This window comes from Camelus dromedarius, chromosome 2 (genome assembly GCF_036321535.1).
Source record: "Camelus dromedarius isolate mCamDro1 chromosome 2, mCamDro1.pat, whole genome shotgun sequence".
NCBI classification, from domain to species: domain Eukaryota; kingdom Metazoa; phylum Chordata; class Mammalia; order Artiodactyla; family Camelidae; genus Camelus; species Camelus dromedarius.
The window spans coordinates 13,878,558-13,893,175 of record NC_087437.1 but is presented as its reverse complement, the minus strand read 5'-3'; the positions used below and the strand labels follow the sequence as shown (position 1 = coordinate 13,893,175).

General features: G+C 38.3%; 1 protein-coding gene across 1 annotated transcript in view; it reads right to left on the bottom strand.

The window, feature by feature from the left end:
* DNAJC13 (DnaJ heat shock protein family (Hsp40) member C13) overlaps window positions 1–11,945 on the bottom strand; it is a 109,670-nt gene extending 97,725 nt beyond the window's left edge. The window contains exon 1 of the mRNA XM_010987812.3: window positions 11,695–11,945. The gene's annotated coding sequence lies outside the window, so the exon portion shown is untranslated. The remainder of the gene's footprint in view (window positions 1–11,694) is intronic.
* Window positions 11,946–14,618: the final 2,673 nt, after the last annotated feature.

Genomic DNA, 14,618 nt, shown 5'->3' with positions numbered 1-14,618 from the left:
AATAGCCAAGATGTAGAAACAACCTAAATGTCCATCAACAAATGAATGGATAAAGAAAATGCAGTATACACATACAATGGAATATTATTCAGCCTTAAAAATGATCAAAGTCTTTGCAAAATTTGACAATATGGATGAACCTTAAGGACATCATGCTAAGTGAAATAAGTCAATCATAAAAGGACAAGCCATGCATGATTCCACTTACATGAATTATCCTAAATAGTCAATTCAAAGAAGCAGAGAGTAAATGGTGGTTGCTAGGGGCTGAGGTGAGGGGAAAAATGAGGGTTGCTAATTAACGGGTATAAAGTTTCAGTTATGCGAGATGTTACTCATCTTCTAGAGTTCTAGAGATCTGCCGTACAGCACTGTGTCTATAATTAACAATGTATTGTTCACTTAAAAATCTATTAAGAGGGTAGATCTCATCTTAAATGTTTTTACCACAATAAAATACAATTTTAAGAATTTAAAAAGTAGACTATGTCCTGTCAGAAAAAATACTAATATTCCTGATGCAGATTATAATGCTAACAGAAAAATACAATGTAGGATTAAAGGATTCTCTGGGTATCAGTAGAAGTTCCTATGGCCAAAATCAGCACACCTGATAATTATCTCTCATACTTTAGGAAGCAGTAAGTGATGTTTGTATTTTACATCCAACCCTAAATAACAACAACCCAAAAAAGGCTAGTAAAATGGAAGTGCTCTTTGTGGGGGGAAAAAAAAATCACTCCTCTATCTGAAAAGTTCACCTTCAGCCATGCTATATTTAGGCAAGGGTGTGCTGGAGAGAGACGGTGGGGAGGAACACTCATCTAAGTAGCCAAGTCAACCCCTCAGAAAAGATGGGATAATTCAATGCTATTAGTGCCGCACAACCTCAAAATGGAAATTAGGATAATGCTTTTCCATTTTGAACCTTCAGAAAAAATTATCCTAAAATTGGGGAAGAAAGGTGACCCTAATTAAAAAATTATGGCATGTCCTGAAATTATGCAACAACCAGCTTTTACTGAGTAATCACGTGTTAATGATGACACTTGGCATTCAGCAAGCATATCTCTATCTCACTTTGTCCCCATAACACCACCATGATACAGGTATGATGATCCCCATTTTATTGACAAGAAATTTAAGTATTAGAGAAATTTAATCACTTCTCCAAGGTCATAACAATTGGTAAGTGACTGGGCCAGGCTTTTGAACTTAGCCTGCTTAACTCACACTATGTACTTCAGCTAACCTGTAATACCTCCCCCTCAAATTTGGAAAATAAAAATAAAATTCATTCTGACCATGTAATTACAGACATCACTGGCAGCACATTCCTAGATTAATTAAGAACTAGTTCCAATTATTATCTTTATCTGGAAGTACGATTAAGCATACATTGGAAAACAACTTTGAAACACAGAATTTCAAGTAGTGAAACAAATTGCTATGTTCAACATAGAACAAAATTAAAAAAGGAAGCCTTCAAGGCTGAAATACTCTACCATGTAAAAAATAAACTTTTTAAATAAGCTTAAAAATCTTTTTTCAAACAAAGTGTTCAAAACAAACACATGACAACAGAAATTTGCTACTAATATATGATTTCAGGACAGTCTTTAAGGAGAGTTCAACAACAGAAAAACACTATTTTTTAAATTTGTTTTTTAGGGTAAATAAAGTTTATCCTAAGAAAAGCAACTCATTGAGAGAGAAAACTGTTCTAAAACTTACATGTATGTACTGTTCACTGTTTCTAAGAACAGTTTAGAACTCTAGAAAAATACTATTTTTAACTTAGTAAGATCTGAGGCTGGGACTTACTTCCCAAGGGTGTAATATAAAAACCTCTCCAAAATTTCAAGTAAATCTATTTTACATATTCAGTAAAACCTCAACCACTCTGTGATAAGGTCATTTCATCTACTGAAGGAAATTGCTCTGGAAACTGCATTAACTCTTTCAAACCCTGAGGATACTTCTAGACGTACAGATAACTTACTAGCAGATAATGGTAATACACAAATATCAGAAAAATGCAGAAAAAATAGGACAAGAATTTTCTGTACATGACTATGTATCATTCGAAGTGAGAATTGGAACAGCTTCAAGAGAACCATTGGAAAATGAGTAACGGCAAGTCTAGGGCTTCTCCAGGTGCAGTGGTGGAGTGATGACTGAATCTGGGAAGATCCACCTGGAACACCCCTCTGTAGCACCGATACCAGATCTGCTATCCCGCACACTAATCATGAACTAATGAAAAGCACAAGAAGCTAGTGTCAGTAATACACACACTGAAGTGCTTTTAATACTCCAGCTATCAAAAGGTAAAAAAGGTGAATTTAAGAAACATTACTCACGGGCAAAGACAGACTAGTGACAACTGCCATTTGCTGGCTGCATGACTCTGAACGGAAGTTTCTTAGCTTCTCAGAATCACAGTTCATCTATAAAATTAGGGATGACAGTACCTGTCTCAAAGAGCTGTGGTGGGGACTAAGTGAGATAACTCGAATAAAGAGGTTAGTGTAATGTCTGGCTCAGATAAACACTCAAAAATATTAACTGCAATCATAATTATTACTACTGTTCTCTGAATATACTACCCCAGATGTGCAATAGTTCTTTTGAGCATTTCTATTACAGCTTTCGTTTTCAGCTTCACTTACAGGCCCCTGTACTTCTTAAGGCATTTTGGGGAGAAAGTTATTATTTTATTACTTGATCCGGGGGAAGGGTATAGTTTAAGTGGAAGAGTGCATGCTTAGTATGCAGGAGGTCCTGGGTTCAATCTCCAGTATCTCTTCTAAAAACAAAACAAATAATAAATAAACAAACCTAATTACCCCCCAAATAAAAACAAAAAAAAATTTTTTAAATTTAAAAATAAATAAATAAATAATTTGATTCTAAGTCTTTTACTTCAACCCTTATACTATTCAGTGTACATCACCAATGTAGTTTCACCTAGAATTTCTACCTTCAAAAGTACAGCATTTGAGGGAAAAATATAGTATTTTAGTGATTTAATCAGTATTCATAGTTTTTGCCCACACACTCAAAAATAACTATACCAACATATATCTTAAACTGGGTGGACTACATGAGGGTGCTACTATTATTTTAATTCTTTGCAATTCAGCTTTCCTAAAATGTTTTTAAAAAGAAAAAACATAGAAAATAAGCCAAGATAACCACATTTTTAAAAAATTATCTTAAGTCAACTATAAGCTTATATTTCAACTTTATTCCTACCAAAAATACTATTATTTTGCAAGTCAATCTTATTTACTACATTTTAAATATCTGCCATTTAGACATTTGGAATTTCAATTATTAGAAATGTTTCTTTACATGAAACCAAGCTAATATTTTTAAATTCATGTTTGATGCCTACAAGTTATGGTTTCTAAAACTTTTGGAAAAAAGAACTTCCCTCCATAAAAATATTTTAATCCTCATTCAGTACCTCTAAAAATGGTTCTAAAATTGTTGCTTATAGGCAAAAGTTCTTCAGTAATCATAATTCCCATTAAGAGTAATGAAAAATGTGCAGAATTTCTTGCATCAAGCAGGTAACATAGCCTAACAGTCATTTACAGGCACATTTTATAAATGAACTATCTAGCTAAAAAAGTACAAAAATTATTGGATCAGATACTGGTAGCAGCTGTATCAATCACCAGCATTCGCCACCCTGCCAGTTGTAGAGGTGCTATCCAGATTAGCAGGAATTTATCTGTTCAAGCTAATTATTGATTAAATATCATCTCCTTCATTCCCACAGTAGTAGCCAAATTCTCAAAACCATACTTCTTTTTGATGAGAACCACCCAAGTTTGCACACCCTTTGTAACTAAGTCACATTGGAAGTGTCTCTTAATTTTTGCACATTGGCTTCACTATTCATTCTACATCCTAATATTACACCACCACCAGAGCTTTTCTGCAACTTCTCAACTTGTTCTTTAAAAAGAACTGTACTAAGGGTTAAAAAGTCAAATTCAAAGCAACACAGGCATTTTGGCTAGATTCATCTTTTTCAGTGAGATCCCTTGCTTCATGCTTTCGAATAACTCTTAAATGTTCTCACATTCTCTAATCTATTACTGGCAGCAAAACTTGCAATCCATTTAAGATCATTTATGGATAAAATAAGAATGATCTTTTGGATGACATGATTTTGACACAAAATTGCAGTATTTGAGAGTCCACTGATTAAACAGATACCTAGAACAAAAAGCAGGATGAAAGGACTCGACACTACAGGCACCCAAGCACATTACAGCCAGGCTATAAGCAAAAGAATTTGCACACACAGCAAAATTGTGTATGTGCATGGCTTGTGTTAAGTAAAAACTCAAACGGAGCACTTATTTAGCCAGTGATGAATGAGTATACTCAGAAAAATAATACACTAGTGAATGAATGAATTGGCTTTAATCATGGCTATTTGCCTCCAAAGCATATATTTTTCATAACCAAGTGGAAGTGATTTTTATACAAATATGACAACTTCGAGAGCAGATAAGATACTACTTTTTCAACTTTGAATCTGTACAATGAAAGAATTTGTTCTTTCATCATTAAATCTGCCCTCAAGTAATAAATTTAAGGCATGAACTTGTCTTGAAATGCATCAAAAATAAGATGGATAGAGATGTGATGAAGAAATACAGTAAACTGTTAATGTGAAAATCTTGGAGGCGAGTGTACGGGTGTGTAATATAAAGTTCCTTCAACTTGGTTGCAGGTGAAAACTTATATGTTGGGGGAAAACTGCATTTGCTTTTATTTTCTGACCACTCTCTCACACTTTTTCTGCTACATTGTGAAGCTACACCTGAAAATATGATAAGATATTCACATAACAGAAACTGATTTACGAACTTGATACTTCCTCATGTATCTATACACTACTGAAAATGCAGAGGGAAGGAGAACCATCGCTAAGGCAAAAACTAATCCTGAGTAATGACTGAAGAGAGAATCCCTTATTACTGGCTTCTTAAGACCTAGTTTGACTTGTAAGTGGATTCAAAACCTGAATAAATTATGTCACTAAGTTAGTATAGTTTCAAATAAAAGGTAAAAAAAATAAATGGTTAACAGAACATTAATTTTTACCCAGATTAAAAAGCTACAACTAGAATGCCTTAGAATGTGCTGTGTATGAGAGAAAATGGGTATGAACTTTAGCCCTCTTCTTTAATTTTTAATTTTCATCTTTTAATATATAACTCAAGTATAGGCAAAAGCATTTCCTTCTAAATACACAACAATCAGGAACATGTAATGTATATGACACCCCCCACACAGGGATCTTTAAACAGCTACAAAATAGATCACAAAGGTTTAGTACACCCTACCTTAGCTTTCTTAACTTGTTGAAGAACCCGGTAACTCTAGAGAAATGTGTTGTTAGAGAAGAAAGCCAGTAGTAATACCAAATTTCAGCTGACAATCATATCTCCAAGTAATTGCCCCAAAGTTATAATACTGAAACCTTTACATTGCCTGCCACATCAAAATGAACTTTCACATACTTCCGCCACCACAGGGTAGCGCAAAAAATCTAAGATCCCATTCTCTTTAAAAATTCCATTCCTTTCCAATTAGAAACTGAATATATATTCATGAAATAAAAGGGCAAGAGAAATTCAAAAACAATCCCCAGCACTTCCATTAAAAAAATAGAAAACTGAATGAATAAACCTAATTACCCTCCTCCCAAAAAGAACCATAAATAAATAAGTAAAGCAACCCCCTAAATCTGAAGAACATTTACCATGATCTCAGTGCGGGGAAAAGCAAGCATACATACTACAGCCGTTACTTTGGTTGGTCTTTTCTTTTCAATGCAAATCAAATATTGAAAAAGATACCTATCTCTTCAAATTTTAGAGTCCATCTGAGGGAATAATTCTTATTTCTCACAAAACAAACCTCTATCTGATGTAAAAAGAAAAAATATTATTTTTTTCCAGGAAATACACATGGTTAGGACTCTTCCCTTTTCAAAACTTAAAAAATACCTTGAAATATTCACTTGGGGAAAAAGAAAAACCTAAGAAATGTGTTCTCTCAAGCAATTCTGTGAAATCTGTGGTATTGATCATTTACATATTTTTAGTTCGTATACTTTCTTAAAACTTTTTAGACATAATTTCTATTTCATTTTCTCTTTGAGTCTAATGTAGTTCATGCAAGAACAAAATGTAATGCTGCTCAATAAACTGTTCTTCAGCTCATAGGAACTTAATAATCTTGCTCTGTTATGCTAAGTAGACCCTAATGGTAAAAGAGATTTTCAATTGCCACATTTTAACTTGTTTTTCTTATCATTATAGTAAATGCAAAATGGGGGACTAAATTTCCTAAACAAGTAACAAATATAACTTGAAAAAAGTTTTACAGTAAGCATCTTAATATCCAAACCTTGTTCTCTTTATAATAGTAAGTTTCAAAAACCAAAGGGTTTAAGTGGCTACAATTTCCCTTTCTTTTACCCGATACAAAATAGCAACAACATGTAGGCTTCTAGCTTGGCTCTTTCAGAAATATCCCTATTCCTAAGTCTGCCATAATGCTCCACAGTTTATAGAAAACTCCCAAATCTACCAGTTAACTTAAAAAAGGAAAATTTCACTTTTAAAATCAAACCCAGCAGCTGGTAAGTTTGGGGAGGGAAATGGCTTTTCTACTCTAAGATTTGATAAACATCAAATACATCCTGTATCTTGACGAAGTCTGAGGGAGAGCGAAACCCTATAGCACTAGTGTAAGAATTTAACTTTTAATATAATTAGTATAGAATTTATTAAGTATTACAGAAAGTCTCCTACATTCATAACCTTGCCAACCCTTCCATTATGTTCTGGCAACTGAACTCAGACAAAATCAGAACATTAAGATAATTATTTTTGATTGCTTTAGGAGTTTTGTTTTCAATCTGTTCAACAAACGGTCAAATTATTACTCACAACTGCAAAAAAAGATATTACCAATGGTATGTGCTATATATGTGAACATTGCTTAAGCAGTGTGGTCTACTTCTAAGGGCAATTTGAAGTGCTGAAACTATAAAAAAAAAATAAAAAAATCCCACTGATTTTAGATTTTAGAGACCATTCAATCTTAAGTAGTCCATAAATGTACAAGTAAAACTCAAATATGTAGGCTGCTGAATAGTTAAGAGCATCAGAAAAGAACTACTGGCAAATTATGTTTGGTTTTACTGACTGAACCATACTTAAATGTACTCTGCACAGGTAACTGTGTCTTAAGTTAACAAAAATGATCATAATCGCATTGGCTTAATTTACTTGCTACAAAGATATACCCTAAAAAAAAAAAAAAAAAAAAAGATGTTTAAAGAAGTTCCCAGAACTAGAATGACATCATAGGACAAGAGACGTTATTGCCTGGCACGTACTGAGCTCATGTGAACCCTGCTGAAGCAGAAAAATGTGTTGAAAATCACTGATTAAAATTTTGAATTAAAGTAGGGGTTGGGGAAGGAGGGGAATGCTGCCCCACAAGAAACACTATGATTAAAAACATTACTAGGACTTAGTACAAGGGCTAGATACCTCCTCAAAGTACAAGACAGTCCCACAAATTATCCTCAAGTGACTTTCAAATATCCAAGCAGTCATTCACGTAGGTAAAAGCCTATTTATATTTAATCGCAGAACTTAGTTTTATTTAAATATAAATCACAAATTATGTTTTGCAGTTTAATACACACACGATTTTCCAGGAATGCACATATGTAAACTGAGAGATTATACTCTGAATTCTCATGGCTTTTCAGAGTATCTATATTTTGCCTTCTTTTTTGAAAGATTTTTACTGTTTCTTCTTTTAGTACTTTAAAGTTGTCACTCAGTTTTCTTGTTTCTCTGTTGTAACTCTCACTTTGTTCCTCTGTATAGAATGTTTCCCTTTGGCTACTTCCAAGAGTTTCTCTTTGCCTTTTGTTTACATCAGTTTGAATTCACTATGTCTAGGTATGTTTTGTGTAGGTTATTTTAGGGGTAGTTATTTATCCTGCTTGATGTTCTCTAAGCTTCTTAGATCTGTGGTTTGATGCGGACATTAATTTGGGGAAATTCTGTATTATTTCTTCAAATATTTCAACATTTCTGCTCTTTTCTCTTGGGATTCCAACTATTCGTATATTAAATGTTTGATATTATCCCCAAGCTCTTGGATGCTCTTTTTTCAAACTTTTTTTTTTGTACTTGGGTAATTTCTACTGACATCTACAAGTTCACTGATTCTTTTCTTGGTTGTGTCAAATCTATACATGAGCCTAAAGGCATTTTGTATTTTTTTAATACATAATGAAATTTCTACCATTTCCTTTTGATTCTTCGTATAGTTTCTAACTCTAAGCTGAAATTACCTCTCTGATCTTGTATGTTGCTCACTTTTTTCATACCTTTAACGTAATTACAGGCATTTTAAATTCCTTACCAGATAAAGCATTTATATTAAAGTAGTTCTGATGATTGCTCTTTCTCTTGGGAATGGTTTTTTGCCTTTTGTATGCCTCATAATTTTTTTGTTGTTGTTGAAAGCTGGACATGTTGTATAGAACAGCAGAGACACAGGTAAATAATTTTTGCGACTGAAAATGGGCACACCTTTTCTTTGCTAGGTCTTCAGTATAGGGCGTTAATCTGTTTACAAATTGGACTGGGTTTATGATTTGCTGTTGCTATGGTTATTCTCAGTGTACCAGAGGCTTCAAATATCTACAGAAGAGCTCGTTCCTATGGTGGCGGATGGTTTACTAAAGCAATGTCTATTTGATTCTTTGCCCTATGCCTCTTTCTATAATCTTGTTCTTCTAGTAGTATTCTGCAGTTACTTGTTATTCAGAGCTTCTTGGTGCCAGGAGGTTGGAGGTACAGTTTGTTCTGATTAAGCTTTAGTCTTAGGCATACAGTGTCTTTGGATCTCAGGGGTGTGATCCTCCTGTTTCCTCAGGCCACAGTTTTGGGCTCAGTGCCCCTCTCGCAGAAAAGAGTCTTTCTCCCTTCTCTTGTCTCCCCCCAGATCAATGAATGCTCAACAACAGGGCCTGCTAGCAGAGATGCCCTTCTCTCCAAATATTAAGGGTACATAGAAGAGATGAGGTGGGTCAGAGCAGAGCTTCTTGCCCCTCCTGAAAGCTCTGTTGCTCTTCCCCTCCTCTAAGTCAGCACCAAAAGAGTCACTCCCCAGGGCTCATTTCAAATCTTTTCTAGGAGTACCCAGTGAGGTTCGTAGATAAAGAGACTGGAAGAAGGTGTGGTCAGCCTTCATCAACTTATCAGCTATTCTAGCTGAACTCTTTTTACCATTGTCCAGCTGTGTTAAATGAAGGTGAATATAAATTCGTATCTACTTTTTCTCTCCTTAAATGTTGAGCCAGTGGTTTGCTCTATGGCCTCAGCTCTTTAATAGGTTTCAAAAAAGTCATAAATTTGAAGTTAGTTCAGTTCTTTTCTGTTGTAATAGTGGAAGCAAAGCTTCTTTTTGTCCCAGGGCCAAAGCCAGAAGGTGGTTATATTATTTACAAACTATTTCAGGATAGTAAAAGGAGGTGTTACCAATTATTTAAAATAAAAAGGGAGTCTTTACTGGGTTTGATGAAAGTTGAAAAACACTTGAGTTAAAGGATCTCTTTCAAAACAACTCCCCTTTAACCACTGCTAAACATTACAATGAACTAAAGTTAGGCCTAAAACTGTTAGTAGCAACAAAATTTTTGCTAGCTTATCTGCATAGACTTGCTGCTATTTTATTAATTTTAAGTACTTAAATCACAGAAAAAGGGGGAATTTATATGTGATGCAAAGCTCAAAGGCACCTGTGTGAATAGAACTGGTTGAGGAATGGAGCCAAATTAGTCAAATTCTTATTTCAACTGTAACTTAGTATCTATTGAGAACCAGACTCCACCAGCAACCTTTTTACAAACTTAATAAAGCCAGTATTGTTTCACTCCACCTAAGCAACCACCTTTTATTTGTGGATAAAGTTAATTCTTATAACTCATGCTTCCCATGATTCCGTAACTTTTTCCCTGATAACATTCACACATCTTAGACTATATACTGCCACTTTAGAAAAAGAGGAATATCCATTACCTCCCAGTGGAATACAAAAGGGGGTATTTTCCATGAACTGCACTAAAGCTTTACATTCCTCTCTCTTAATAACCCCCTGACTCTTCTTTTCCTCCCTTAATGTTCTACTTCCTGTTTTCAAACTAGTAGTATAAAGTAGTATCTTCTAAACAAGGATGGGCTTATATTCCATTGTAATACTAATAGCAAAAGCAAAGTTTGAGATATAGCTGCTTAAACATGATCTCACATTATATTTAAAATGCTAACAAGGTCTTACCTTATATTCTAAACTATGTCACACAGTAAAGCACTTTCCAAAGAATAGTGAAATCAAGTCTTTTTAGGACACCCAATCACTGACAAGTAGTTTTCTAAAGTTTCTTTCTTTTTTTGTTTAAGGCAAGTACTGTTTCATATTCCCATAAACTCAGAGAGTACTAGTAATGAACCTGACCTCTGTGAGTAATTTCCTCAAACTCTGCAGACAGTACTTTCAAACCTAGAAATCTACCAGATCCATAAAGTGAGAACGAAAACACAGTAAGGCAATCTTCAGGACAGGTCCTGAAGAAACAGTCTGAAATTTAACTGTTTCCCAAAGACACTACACTCCAAGACGCTCAAAATAACCCTACAGTATAAAGTCCCTCACGGTGTGGCAACAGCATCAGGAAGAGGGGAATCAGGGCTGGGTCAAAGGGAAGAGCAGAGAGGGAAACAGCACTTACTACTTCGGGAAACCATCGCCACATTTCGGAGAGATTTTAAATTTTCCACCCTAAGCAAGTGACAAAGGAATCAATCTCAGACTAGAATGGTTATCTTAACAGCCTACAACATGGACACAATTTAAGGGAAGGCACACTTCCTAAGTGTACCAAGTCAAATCCGCGTTTAACAGCCACTTCACTGAGCGTCTAAGTCCTATTTCACCGATTCCAAAGGCCGCATTCAGGAACAAAATCAGCAGCGGAAGAAAGGCCAGTGTGAATAAGCTACCCTGCAGGAAGGAAAAGCCCCGGGGAAAAACTTGATTTTGGAAAAGGGAGGGGCTAGAGAAGAAACAGACGCGGGTACTCCCCATCTCCTAATAAAACGAAACAAAGCTAAGCGAATAAAGTCCAAATCTACGCGGGACATGGGAGGAAGGAGGGTCGCTGACCCAAGGAAACAAGAGCTGCCGGCACGCCGCAGGAAGAGTGCTCAGACTAGGAGGCTAGAAGGGAATCCCGAGGGCGGAGCCCAGAGAGGAATAAGGGGTGTGTGGGGCAAGGATGTGCGGAGGACTGGGGGGACCGTGGTGAACGGAAAACAAGGCAAAAAGAAGGTGGGGCTGAACAAGGTAGGGCTCTGGACGAATGTCACTCAGCCGGAAGGGACGGAGGGGTCCAAGGAGAAGAACCAGACCAGCAGCCTGGGGGGAGGGTAAGCTGCTTTCCTTAACTGCTGGAGGCTGTGGCGGCCAAGACACCACCCCTCTTTTTCCCTGTCCTTCGTCCCCCAAGTCCCCGCGGGGTGGCGACGGATTAAAGCGGAGCCCCAGGGTCCGATGCACGTAGTGGTTTACCTTCGTGGGAGGCTGGAGAGGCTCCAGCCCGAGCTCCTCCTGCAGCCGGCTCAGCGTCCAGAGTGGGATGAGGCGCCCTCCACCTCCTCTCCCTCACCACTTCCCCTTTTCCCCGGCGGGGCCCTGTAGCTCCGCTGCCGCGGGTTTCTGGTGCCGCAGCGGCGCTGCCTCCCCGCCTCCTCCGCCTCCTCCCTCTGCCTCTCAGAGGCTCGCTCTGGAGGCCGCCATCTTCGCTCAGGCTTTGAGCGACCGCGCTCCACTACGCCTGCGTCGCCCCCGCCCAGGCCGTCACGAGACCCGGTCAGCTGATTTCTACTCTTCCGCCTTCAGCCCCGCCCGCTCGCATGTGTTTCCCCGCCCTCCCCGCCCTATTCGTCCCCTTCCCTGGAAATTCCGCGTTCCGCCGGCCGGTCCGCCCGCCCCTCTCCCTCAACGCAGCTACACATGCGCAGAATCACGAGGTGGCTGTGGGGTCCGGAGTCCACGCAGCAGCGCTTGAAGGAAACCCGACCCTCTGCGCGTGCTGAGAAGGCCACGCCCCAGGCGCGCGCGTTTGGGAGGCCACGCCCCTCTGGCCGGGTCTCCCAGGGCAACGCCCCTGGCGTGTGGCTCTGAGACCCGTGGGTGGTCGTTGTGCGGTGCGGGTGTTGCTCACTTAATCCCCTGAAGTCCTGTTTTAAAGCGTTTACCCAGTCTGGCCCTTGACTTCAAGTGCCATGGAGTATCCGCGAGGCAGTGAGAAGCCTCAGCCTACCGCCCGGTTTGGCAGGATTGCGAGCCAGCGGGTTCACTTGCTTTTGCTAACCCAGAAGGTAGCTGAAAAGGGTTTAAATTTCGGTTGATTTGGGAGGTGGCAGAGACTAAAGCTTTGGACATGCCTACGGCATTTGGCCGGTGGGAATGCCAGAAAAAAAATACTGATAGCTCACATTTATTGTCTACTCATCACGTGTCAATGGGTTTGCTTAGTTAATCCTATACTCTGTGAAGTAGGAATTATCCTTTTTTCAGATAAACTGAGGGCCCCTCCCCACAGTAGTGGACTTGGTGTTTGAGTCCAAGAATCTGACTGCAGAGCCTGTGCCCTGGGTACCATCTCCCTGAACATACATGGAAGCTGGGGGAGGGGAATCAGGTTAGAGAAAAGAGGTGACAGTATGTGTCATCTGTGGGTAAAGGTTTGGTTAAAGAAGTTCAGGCTCCACTCTCAGACCTGAACTCTCAAGATTATAGAGTTCAAGAGTAAGTGATTCTGCTACAAATGTCAAAAGAGGGGTGGTGTAGGGTGGCCTGCATGGATATTTTATGAGGGTCAAAGGTCTCTGATAAGAGATTTAATACTCTGCAGAGCAATCTGGAAATAGTGTTTTCTTTGGAATTCCTTTCAGTGGTTGGCTCGTTTTTTAAGAGATGGCAATTTCAGGATGAAAAACGTAGGCAATGGCTCTTACACATTTTTGCTTCCTGACCCTTGACCCATTGCCTTACCTCGGGACAGAAAAAGACTGCATTTACCCTTACAGTAGACTTTACTGTATTGCAGCAATAAGGAAAGATGCATTGAAGGGGTGGGACCAGGAAAAAAGTTTGTTGCCCAAAGAAACTTGGGTCCACTTACCTGCGCAAAAAAATTCCGATCTACTGACAGTAGGTTGTGGTGAAAGAAAGTGCAGCGTTTATTGTAGGTGCCAAGCAAGAAATGTGGCAGCTAATGCTCAAAGACCCAGACTCCCCAGTGGCTTTCAGGGAAGGATTTTCAAAGACAAGGTGAGGGAGAAGGTTGTAGGGTGTGTGATCAGCTCCTGGACATTCCTTTGGTTCCTTGGTGGTGCAGTAATCCGGAGTCAACATCATCAACCTTCTGGTTCCAGCCTGTCTGGGATCTACATGCTGGTGGGCAGCATACAATTAACTTCTTTCACCTGGTGTGGGTTTCAATATCTGCAAAACACTTAGAAGAGAATAAGGCTCAGAATATTATGTATAGTCCTTAAGGAGGAACTAAAGATCCTTAAATTTGTTTAATGGCTAAACTATTTTGTCTTAGTTGACTGTTTCTCTTTGTTTCTGTGTTTTCTCACGTCTCTGATAAAATGTATTCTTTGGAACTCGGGGAAGGCCTAGGTGGCTAAAGTTTTTCTATAAACAAGAGGCAGGAGGAGGACATACGGGTGAGAGGGCTGTCCCAGGAAAGCCTCATAGCGTCCCACCCCTGCTGCAACTGAGCAGGACCCTAAATAAGAGTCAAAAGGGGTGAGAAAGAAAAAAAAAATAGGAAGGCTGAGTTAAGGGGCCTTCTTGGCTTATCCTATGGAAACAGAAACTTGTGTTTATGTAACATCTTGTAAGTTGCAAAGCCTTTCAGTATTTCCAGAAGTAGGTGCAGGGTGTATTATTTTTACTTTAGAGGGAGCAAACCCAGAGAATCCAAGAGATTTGCCCAAGGTGACCTAAATCCTCAAAGCTGAGCTGAGATTTAGTTACAGGACTTGCAATATCAAGGCTAGTGAACTATTAAACTTCCACACTACCTCTATGTTCAATATTTGGTGTAAATAAAATCTGTATTTAGAGCTAGGAAGAGCCTCAGGCATCATGAGCGGCTCCCACAACCCCCGCTCCATCCCATATGGTGGAAGATTTCCTGTCTCCCAAGACATTTTTTTTTTCACTGCAGTTTTAGAAACTACTTTCTTTCTATTCAGACAACTTTCTTTTTTGTTTTTGTTTTTTAATTAAAGTATAGTCAGTTTACAATTTTGTGTCAATTTCTGGTGTACAGCATAATAGTTCAGTCATACATATACATATATATATTCTTTTCATATTCTGTCATTATAGGTTAATACAAGATATTGAATATACTTCCCTGTGCTATACAGTATAAACTTGTTGTTTGTCTATTTTAAATATAGTGATTAGTA